At 36.3% G+C, this 12,228-nt stretch overlaps 1 pseudogene; it reads left to right on the top strand.

Annotated features, from left to right (window-relative positions):
* On the top strand, positions 1 to 12,001 carry LOC118485702 (annotated as a pseudogene).
* Positions 12,002 to 12,228: the final 227 nt, after the last annotated feature.

Genomic DNA, 12,228 nt, shown 5'->3' on the forward strand with positions numbered 1-12,228 from the left:
ATATCAACACGTGAGCATGATGGGCTCTTATAATCAATAAACCTCCCACACCACCACTCCACACACCACCAAACCACCACTAACCGCCACCATGTCAATAACAACAATGATTCACCGGAAACTTAACCGAAAACTTCACCGGAACTTCAACAAACAATTCATTTACACGCCATTCAGACTATCATCTTCATCAACGAACCTAACCAACACTGAGAACAGTAATCGGAAGATCGAGAAGCTTCTAATAGCGAACAGAGGAGAAATCGCGTGTAGGATTATGAGAACAGCGAAGAGGTTAGGTATACAGACGGTTGCGGTTTATAGTGATGCTGATAGGCATAGTTTGCATGTGAAATCCGCTGATGAGGCGGTTAGGATCGGTCCGCCACCGGCTCGATCGAGTTATCTTAATAGCTCTTCGATTATTGAAGCTGCTGTTCGTACTGGTGCTCAGGTATGGTTGATTTAGGGCTTTGTTAACTTGTGGTTTTGTTATTATCGTTTGAGACACTGAAATTGGAGTATTAGAGTGTTAGATTGTGTTGATTTGAGGAATATTAGTGTGATTTGTTGTTAATTGTTGATGAGAAATGATAATTTGTTTGCTGCAGTAGTATTTGACTAGTAATGGTTTTATTATGACTGTAGTGTGCATGATTTGTTTATATACTGGTGTATTTGTTTATGTAGGTTTAGTTTTCTTATAGTGATTGTACTGGTGCTCAGGTAAGATTGATTTAGGGCTTCGTTTGAGTTGTGGTTTTGTGATTGTTATGTGAGAGAGTAGGTTTGGCCCGTTTGGGGATTTTGATTGAAATTAGAATATTAGAGAGTTAGATGCTGATAATTTGAGGAATATTAGTATGATTGATTGTTAATTGTTGATGACAAATGATTAATTTGTTGCATTAGTATTTGACTACTAATGGTTCTATTTTGACTGTAGCGTGCATGATTTGTTTAAATATTGTTATATATGTTTCTGTAGGTTTAGTTGTGTTGTAGTGATCGTTCTGCTATTTGAACACTTGGAATGTAGATTGAATAACAGAGGCTGATTTTCAATTCAATTTGTGTGTTTGGACTTTTACAGTCACTATTTTTCTTGTCGTTGTGTGCAAATTATGTAATTCCTGAATAGCATAGCGGGTTTGTGATCTGTTTGATCTAGTTCAGCCAGTTGGGCTAGAAGATTGGGTAGGTGGGTTTAAAACTTTTGTTTTGTCGGTATTATGCAATTTTCCACGAATAAGGTATGGGATGGCTTCTTTTGGGTTATCCAGATAATGAAGTGGGATGTAAGTATAATCCTTGGTATCTGTAGAAAACCATAAATAATTAATTCCCTATGATGACTAGCCCTTGAAAATAAAAAGAAAATTAAGACCATTGTCCATTGGGTATGGGGAGGATAGTCTCCAAAGGGACTATCCTCCACATAAGCGCCACGTAAGCATAGGAGGAGGACCATCCCCTTGGAGACTATCCAAGGGTGTGGTGGATGCTCCTCCCCAATTTTTTTATTTATTATTTTTTTCCATATTAATTAAAACAAAGTAAATAAAAAAAAAAAGTTACATTTAAATAAAAACTTAAAGTCACATTTAAATAAAAATCCTAAAGCTATATTAAAAAAAAACCTAAAGTAACATTAAAAAAAAACCTAAAATTACATTAAAAAAAACCTAAACTTAAATTAAAAAAAAACCTAAAGTTACAAATAAATAAAAAACTACGCGTTGTTTTCTCCGAGACTCCAAATGTGATCGATCAAGTCCGATTGAAGATTGGCATGTGTGAAATCGTTATGTAACGAGAACCTGTTCAAATCTTGTTGTTCTCCGCTAACCGGAACATTATTCTCCTCCACCGCGTTCTCGTCATACTCACAAATTGCATGTCCTTCGTCTTCAAGGATCATGTTATGCAGCAGAATACAAGCATACATACAGTATCGCAACGTTTTGGTGTAAAAGCGCGTGCTGGGTTTTCAATAATATGCCATCTTTGTTGGAGAACCCCAAAACACCGTTCAATATCTTTTCTAGCCGCTTCTTGAAACTTGGCAAATTTCTTTCTTTTTTCATCTGCAGGATGCCTAACCGTTTTAACGATTGTAGAGTATTGTGGGTATATTCCATCGGCAAGATAATACCCGCGTCTGTACTCCACTCCCGAAACTGTAAACCTCGTATCAGGACCGATCCCTTTTATAACATCGTCAAAAACCTCAGAATTTTGTAGAACGTTGATGTCGTTATTCGAACCAGGAATCCCAAAGAAAGCATGCCAAATCCATAGGTCTTGAGACGCAACAGCTTCTAGAATTATTGTTGGATGTCCCTGATCGCCTCGCGTATACATTCCTCGCCAAGCGATAGGACAATTCCGCCATGCCCAATGCATGCAATCAATGCTCCCGAGCATGCCTGGAAAACCGTGCCTTGCTTGGTGGTGTTGATACAATTTTGGACGTCATTGTAATTCGGTTTTCGCAAATATTTTTGGCTGTAGAGCTTCACCACAAATTTGCAAAACTTGTATAAACATTCTCTAGCAGTTACATCTTTAAGTATTCGTCCCAAGAATCGGCTGTCGTCCCATAAGCAAGTTGACGAATCGCCGCAGTACATTTCTGTAAGGTGGTGAAGCCCATTTTGCCTCTAGCATCGGGTCGCATGGTAAAAAACGGGTGATAAGCGGCTAAATCGTCGGCAATACGTAAGAAAAGTCGACGACTCATTCTGAAACGACGTCTAAAAATAGCCTCCGAGTACAGCGGCTCGTCGGCAAAGTAATCAACGAATAATCTTTGGTTAGCACCTACAAGATAACAAAATATATATACAACTTATAATTAAAAAAATAAGACTAAAAACATAAACTTAAAAAATTAAGAATAAATATATAAGAATAAAAATATCACTAACTTTCTCGGTCTCGCTCGATGTGTGGGTTCCTGTTTCGTGGTTGTGACGAAACCTCCTCCTCCTCTTCTTCTTCCAAAATTACTTGTGTCGCCTCTTCCACCTTGTTTATAAAATATTTTACGGCTTCCATGGTGTCTGTCGAACCCGATGAAGAAGAAGATGACATGGTGTATTTTTTAGAGAAGATTATGTGGGTATTTTGTATAAAAATGTGGGAGTTGTTTGGAGAAAGTGGGTGAATTTTGGTATAAAAGTGGATAAATATGTGGGTATTTATAAATGTTTTAAATTAAATTGATTTTTTTTTAAAAAAAACTAGCCGTTATGTCAACGGCCATATTCAATGGACCCCACAAAAAGCAGCCCCGTCTCCAACGTCACAAATCCGACGAAACTGCCGAGCCGGGCCCCAAGGGGGCGGTGTGCGACGGGCCTAAAAGGGGGGACGGCTCGGTGCCGAGCCCCATACCCTTTGGTCTAAGTGAAACTCCTCATGACTCATGTAGAATAGTGTGCTTTATATCAGGGTGGCCAGAACAAAAGAAAAAGGGAAAAAAATTCTATTGATATGTCCGATTCCCTATTGACTATGTTTTCAAGGTATCTGATGGTTTTTATGATTTGGTTACTATGATCAGTTAGCGATGAGTTTCCAAGTGTGCTGAGTAAGTGAGTATCGAGTCAATTTATTGACCATTTTGTTTCCATATGTATTCTGAATATTAAGCATTCACAGAACAAAAAGTTATGTAATAATATTTGACATGCATGATAGTACTGTTACCAACTGTGATTTCGATATACTGTTAATCCTTATTAAGCTATATCTGAACTGTTTTTTAAATTTTAAGTGTCCATGTCACAGACAACGAAAAACTTAACTTTAAAACAAGGAGACTTGTAAATATACTTTATGTGTAGCACTTTTAGGTTCATGTTTTTCTATCGGTAAATTGCAGTTCAATTTCAACATACATCAATCTCAAGTGTGTTAGCTTGTTGATTCTTTTGGTTTTTACACATTCAAGGACATAGTTCATGAGCAGATATTATCTTTTGATAATAGGCTATACATCCGGGCTATGGTTTCTTATCAGAAAATGCGGACTTTGCTCAACTTTGTGAAAAGGAGGGATTCACTTTTGTTGGACCCCCTGCATCCGCAATACGTGAAATGGGTGATAAAAGGTGCATATATATGTAAATTCTTTTCATGTGATTCAACCAGGACCAATTAAGTCATCTCTACTTCTGCATTCATGTGTTTGATTACTTCATTTATTTAACAATATAATTTCTTTGAATTATTCTTTTTTATCCAGCTCTTCTCATTTGATGCTATTATGTTACCATCAGTGCATCAAAAAGAATAATGGGTGCAGCAGGCGTGCCGCTTGTGCCTGGGTATCATGGTATGAACAATATTAATCATCATGAAATCCGAAGCCCAGCATAAGATCGGATACCTATGCTCCAATCACGCCCACACATGGAGGTGGAGGAAAGGTTACCTTTTTTTAACATAAAATAACTGTTAGATCATGTTTCGCATATTTACGTCGTATTTTTGTAATGGTTCGGTGAGTTTCAGGGTATGAGGATTGTGGAAAGTCCAAAAGAATTTGTTGACTCGTTCTTAGGAGCCCAACGGGAGGCTGCTGCTTCTTTTGGCGTAAACACAATCTTGCTGGAGAAATATATAACCAGACCAAGGCATATAGAAGTCCAAGTAATCTTCTGGTTACAATACTTTCAACATTATTAAATCTTTAGTTACAACTTTTTAACTTATCGAGTAAAATGCCAATTTCGTCCCTGAGGTTTGGCCAGTTTTGTGACTTTCGTCCAAAGGTTTGTTTTTTCGCACCTGGATCCAAAATGTTTGAAATCTTGCCATTTTCATCCGGCTCGTTAACTCCATCCATTTTTCTCCCTTTAAGTCAGGGGTATTTTTTTCTTTTTTGTTAACTTAAAGGGCAATTCGGTCATTTGAATACTTGTACATTATGCTAAATGCTTGTACATAAAATAGGTATTCGGGGACAAGCAGGGAAACGTTGTATACTTGTACGAGAGAGATTGCAGTGTGCAGAGAAGACACCAGAAGATAATTGAAGAAGCTCCAGCTGTAATTCATACACATTTAACTCTTTTTTTTTTGCATTTCTTATAGAATTGTGACAAACCTCTGTTTTGCAGCCAGATATCCTTAGCGACTTCAGAACACGGTTGGGTCAAGCTGCTGTATCTGCTGCAAAGGTAAGGAGCCTTGCAGAGCTTTAATATTCGTAGCTATTCCCAGTATCTAAGAAGTCAGTTTAATAACTGATTTGGCGGTTTGTGTCTGATTATTATAGGCGGTTGGTTATCACAATGCTGGTACGGTTGAGTTCATCGTTGATACTCTATCTGGGGAATTTTATTTTATGGAGATGAACACACGTCTTCAGGTACTTTCTTGTGTCATCAATTAGTGATTAGTGAAGTGTAGGGTATTTGTGTTGCATTTAAATCTGATTTTTTTATATTCTTTTTATCAGGTTGAACATCCTGTGACCGAGATGATTGTTGGCCAAGATCTTGTAGAGTGGCAAATTCGTGTTGCTAATGGAGAATCACTTCCCCTTGATCAAGCACAGATTCCTTTATCTGGTGAAATTGTTGCTTCAAATATATTTTTGTTCTTATATTGTGTTTCAAGTCAATGCTAGAACTTGCTTCAAGTCTAGGTCATCTTAGATAATACGCGCATGTGCATATCAGGACTGGGTGGGTAACGGGTCCAAGTCGGGAAACACTTCTATATATTTTACTTCTCAAGTCCTATTATAACTAGAGTTGAAAATAAGCCCGCGCTTCGCTGTGGGCAGCAACTTTCCACGCAATGTGGCGGTTTCTCACGGTTCCGTTACTACACAAGGTACCCAAAATTACTCTATTGCGAATACAACTCCATTTTCAATGAACATTTTGCCTCCATGTTAAGAAAACATAAAAACGCATACGGTACCACTACCGATGTTCAAATGGTATCAGTTTCGTTTCTCACGGTAAAGAAAAACATTCAAGTATATTTGACATGTTCGAATACAGTTATAAGTGAAAACAAAGATTATCAAAACGATTATAGCAATAAAACATCAATTAACAAAATAACAAATACAATTATTTATAATAATTATATAATAAAGAAAAATCGAAAGTAAAAAAGAAAATAAAAATAAGATATTCGTAAAATTAGAAGTAAAAAGAAAAGGCAATAAAATATTTTGCAGCCAAACTTGTTTGATACTTTGATTTAATATGTACTAAAAGTAAAAAAAGCAAATAATAATAAATATAAAATTGTAAAAAGTTAGCAATTTTTAGGAAGGGTTAAAGAGGAAAAATAGGTAGGCGGCTCATGATAGCAAAGTGGCTTGTGTAAGTTAGCAGGTAGGCACTGTTAAAGTTCTTTTCTTTTATATATAGGTAATTAGTATGTTAACTATGCGTAGACTACTATGTTATTACGCTATATACCTTTTCTATAAAGCAATTCAGAAGGTTTTATGCAGTTGTATACATTTTGGATGACTTTCACCTCGTTTTTTTTTCCGGTAGTTGGCTTAACCCATTTAATCTGGCAGATTTAAAACATAATCCAAATCAACCCATTACCACCTATGCTCACAATGCATGAAAATAATTAAAAAGGCTTTTTAATTTTCAATCTTTGCTTTGCCATATATTTTTTGTTTGATTGTAGTCTTGTACTTGGGGTTTCAATATACGTAGATTCTTAGTTTGATTGCAATTTGCAGGTCATGCTTTTGAAGCCCGTATATACGCTGAAAATGTGTCGAGAGGATTTCTGCCAGCCACTGGAGTTCTTCAATATTACCATCCTCTTCCAGTCTCGCCAACTGGTGTGTTTCTGCAATATCTGTCTGCTTCATTAAACATGCAGTAAATTGCTATTTTCATCAGGAAGTATCACCCTTTTGATACACCTAATTAATGCATGTCAGTTCGAGTTGAGACCGGAGTTGAAGAAGGAGACACCGTAAGCATGCATTATGACCCTATGATTGCTAAGCTTGTGGTTTGGGGAGAAAACCGCGCTGCAGCATTAGTTAAACTGAAGGATTCCTTATCCAAGTTTCAGGTATACCATATTTATTAGGCCTGTAAATGAACCGAACGAACACGAACAGAGGCGTGTTCGTGTTTGTTCATTTAACTTTAACCGAACACGAACATGAACATATAATCGAACACATTTTTGTTCATGTTCGTTTATTAAGAAAATGGGCATGTTCGTGTTCGTTTATGTTCGTTCACTTAAAACCTGTACGAACATAAACAGACATAACTTAACAAACAATAAACAACACAAATGAACATAATTGAACAAACATAAATGAACATAATTGACAAAACATAAACGGACATAAAGTAATTTTTAATTTAAATTAGCGATTAATTACGATAAATTTAATTGGAAACCCCATTTTTATTACTAGAAAGTTCCTTTTAGGTTTAATATTTATATAAATATAACTACATATAACAAACAAACATAAACAAACGAATAGAAACAAATGTAAATAAGTTAATAAACAAACATAAATGGATGTTCACGAACATAAATGAACGAACAAAACTTGTGTCCATGTTCGTTCGTTTAATTAAATGAACAAAAAATCGTGTTCATGTTCGTTTGGTTATGAAATAAACGAACAAGTTCATGAATGTTCAGTTCGTTTACAGGCCTAATATTTATTACTGATATCTTACCATGGTTTATTTAAACAAGTTTTCATGTTACTGTTTCTCTTTGAAAAAAACTCGTCTACTTCGGTGGCGGGTGAATCTGCATTTTAGCAAAGCTGTTTGTAATCTGTAGACGTTTTAAGAAGGATATATTAGTATAGTAGATTTTTGATCTTCTTCTAATTATGCTGTTAGTAGAGGTGCCAATTTCAACCCATTTTCTGTGAATGGGTCTATCTGTGCTATTTTTTCAATCTCTTAACGGGTCAAACGAGCAGAAAAAATTAGCTAAAAAGAAAACGGATCGAACGTTAACGGTATTTACTGTATTACTTGAATCTTGCATAACGTGTAAAAATAACCAAGCTACTGATTTGATATGATAGCATTATCTGATTTTTGATAATATTGTAATTACTTACATACATGCGTACTTTTTTCAGGTTGCAGGCTTGCCCACAAATATCGGGTTTCTCTACAAACTTGCCAATCACAGAGCATTTGCAAATAGTGAACTTGAAACCCATTTCATAGATCAATACAAAGACGATTTACTGGCGACACCAAAAGATTCAGCATCAGCAGAGGCAGCATACGATGCTGCTAAACACAGTGCAGCCTTATTAGCTGCATGTATATGTGAAAAGGAGCGTACACTGTTAAAGAAAAGCCCTCCTGGTAAACAGTAAACCCGGAAACTTTTTCTTTAAAAAATGCACATTATTCGAAGAATACTAATAATCATTAATTAATGTACTTTAGGTGGGTTGCCTGTGTGGTATACACATCCTCCATTTAGACTCAATCATCATGCTACACGTACAATAGAGCTAGAGTGGGAGAATGAATACCATGATAACACCTCAGAGCACCTCACTCTTTCCATCGATTATATGCCAAACGGGAATTACCTCATCAAGGTAAACAGTCTTATAATGCTGATAAGTTGAATTAACATAATATCCTATTTTCATCTACATTAGAGGTGGCAAAACAGGGGTCACTTGGGTTGGGTACAGGTCACAACGATTTCGGGTCAAAACGTGTTGGGTTGACCATTGACCTGAAACACAGTTTGTCCAGTATTTTTAATTTTCTTTTGAACAAAGTAGTTGGTGTGTCATCATTGTCATATATGATTTTACAAAAGTTATATTCTCTTGGCATTGATGTTACTTTTTGAACAACGTGATGTAGGAGATTTTAGGCATATTGAAAAAGAAAAAGCTCTTTGGGTTATGTTTGACTCGTTCAACTGAGTTGACCCATTTCCTTTTCAGCTTATTCTCTTCATTTAAACTGTTTGACCAATTTGATTAAAGCATAACCTGAAGCGCTAACATAAGTAAACAAGCAGGAATTTCTGCCACCGATCTTGTTGGTGGTAAATGGTCGGATCAAATACAAGAATGCGATGTAGTTCAAAAGAACACAAGTGTTGTGAATGAATAAATGTAATCAGAAAGTATTCGACGGTTAGGAAATATTATAATTTCTTGGTGATTATCAAAGTGATGATCATCTAGATTATATACAGTGCAGACAACGGTATTGGCGCCAATCAAACCGACACAACCGTATTTGTTGTCGATTCAATTTTAACTACCTTATAACAGTCATAGCTTGACCTACCAAATAATAAATATAAGTATTATGTTACATAAGAATAATAATATACGATAATTCGAGTTTACAAGTCTTTAACAATACTTGCTTGGTACCTTTTCAAAACATTCAACTTCAAGACATGTAACCAGGTCTGCCTTATACGTATTTACAGATGGGGGAAAACAGCTTTAATCATCTGGAAGCCACAGTAACACACCTTGGAGACCATGATTTCAGAGTAGAGGCTGATGGTATAAGCAAGAATGTGAATCTGGCCAGTTATGTAATGGTGTGTCATCTCTTTTTGTATTCTTTCTGTAGGTGGGTCACAACGGGTTGGGTTGGGCTGGCCCGGAACACATTTTGTCCAAAGATTTTGAATCTATTTATAAATAAGTAGTGTGTCAAAGATGATTGATTCTAAAAGCTATATCATCTCAGTAATACTCTAATTTTTTCAATAACATGATTTTTGAGGGTTTTCAGCACTAAAGTCTAAAACTACAGCCTGGGCGACCTTCGAAGCATTTGGCCTGTTTGTCCCGTTACTTCTTTAGCTAACCTTTATTTCTTCTTAGAGTAAGATGTCATTTTCGTCCCTTTAGTTTGGCCAGTTTTGCGACTTTTGTCCAAAGATTTGTTTTTTTCGCATGTGGATCCAAAAGGTTTGAAATCTTGCCATTTTCATCCGGCTCGTTAACTCCATCTATTTTCCCCGTTAAGTCAAGGGTATTTCCGTCTTTTTTGTTAATTTAAAGGGCAGTTCAATCCTTTTCACTTTATGTAAAAAGACCGAATACCCCTAAAAAGACTGAATTGCCCTTTAAGTTAACAAAAGGACGGAAATATCCCTGACTTAACGGAGAAAAATGGATGGAGTTAACGAGCCGGATGAAAATGACAAGATTTTAAACCTTTTGGATCCAGATGCGGGAAAACAAATCTTTGGACGAAAGTCGCAAAACTGGCCAAACCTCAGGGACGAAAATGACATTTTACTCTTAGTTCTTATTTTAACTGTTTTACCCATTGGAGATATGTTAAGTATTAGCAAGTATTATTGGGTCTACATTTCCACCTATAATTCTTCCTATAAGTTATGTATATAACGTTTCAATTTGCTGCATTCCGTTCTTATTTTTCACTTTAGCCTGTACAAACATGTATATGAGCCGCAAGATGACTATGACACTATGTAATATTGTATTAATAGAAAGATGGTAAAAATGAAGATATGTGTGTTAAAAGGGGAAGCCCTGTAAAACCAAGTAATGGACATACTTTTCTTGTCACGACTTGCAGGATCAGACTGAGCACTTTCACATATGGCATGGTTCAGACCATCATCATCACTTTAAGCAAAAACTAGGACTTGATTTGTTGGATAACCTTGAAACGCATGATCACCGACACCGTGAATCCGCATCTCATCCTCCAGGGACAGTTGCCGCCCCATGTCTGGTCTGGTGGTTAAGATTCTGGTCAAAGATGGAATGAAAGTTGAAGAAGGTCAACCTATGTTGGTTATGGAAGCCATGAAAATGGAGGTTTGAAATTATACACATACAAGTCGTTAATAATTCATTTTGAATTCGTTACTAATATTTCCCAAATTTTATTTAATGATTAAATAGCATGTGATCAAGGCACCATCCTCTGGCATCGTTAGCGGGCTTCAAGTCACTCTTGGCCAACAGGTTTCTGACAACAGCGTTCTCTTCAATGTCAAGGTTAGGCAGTTCAAAATTTATTATGTTCAGAATATCCAATTCATTGACGTAGTGGCCAGACTAGGTTATAAAAGTCACAAAATGGATGTGGTGGTAATGGGTCAAAGCAAGTTCGGGTTGGAAAAAGATTATTTTTAGTATGGGCTGGCCCATTTGACCTATGGGTATCAATATTTGCACGGCATGAACCTAACACGAAGTTCACGGGTTTGGATTTATGCTAAATGAGTTGGGGTCAGTTTTGGGTCAAACCTGCGAGTTTATTTAGTTAAACGGGGTCGTGTTCGTGTCAACCTTGTGGGTTAGCTGGTTGACTCATAAAACCTGTTTAGTTTTATACGTATCTTTTTTTTTTTAAAGTGTCATAGGTTAAGCCGTCGAGTATTTTCTGATAAATTTAAAATATTAAAGGAGAAATGATTAAATGAACAATAAGTTTTGTAGTTTAAATGTAATTATTTTGTATATGTGTGTGTTTTTATTTTAAATGTGTAATTTTAGAGTAGTGAAATGCGAGTAAAATAAAATAAAATAAAATTTCAGATTAAACGGGTTGTGCTCATGTCAACATGTGAAAACTCATGTCGTGCTGAGGTTCATGTGTCTATGAGACTATGACAATTTTCACGCTCGTGTTGGGCTCGAGTCTCGACCTAGTGAACACCTCATTTAACACCTCTGTTTTGACCGTTTGTGTTTTATCTATTTGTTTACCGAGATAAAAGAAAACTCGTATCGGTTTTTGCAAAGACAAGCTTATTGTTGGTTTTAACTAATGAAACAAACCAATATGTTTGGACAGGCTGCATAACGTTGGGGGTGCAAATATCGCCCAAGTAACCATAACATATTGTTGCCAGGCGGGAGTTGATACCAGATGCGTGTTTATAACCGGATGTCAAAATTCGTGTGGCTATGTATATTGTATAATCATAACGAATTTCTCATAACAAATGCATCCTTTATCTTTACTGCTCATGTGTAGAGGTGAGAATATCGGTGGGGTATAACGGGTTAAAACAGGTGGTTTTCAACGCGGGTCAAAAGGAGAGTGGTTTGACCTGGATAGAACGACTTAAAGACTAAAGAGGTCGAAAATGTTTAAGTATCTCTTTGAGCGACTTTCACCCCATTTGATACGTTTGACCCGTTTTAGCTCTTACGAAGATATAAATATGACCCGTTTGACTCGTTATTGATAAAAC

Source organism: Helianthus annuus, chromosome 13 (assembly GCF_002127325.2).
Source record: "Helianthus annuus cultivar XRQ/B chromosome 13, HanXRQr2.0-SUNRISE, whole genome shotgun sequence".
Lineage (NCBI taxonomy): Eukaryota > Viridiplantae > Streptophyta > Magnoliopsida > Asterales > Asteraceae > Helianthus > Helianthus annuus.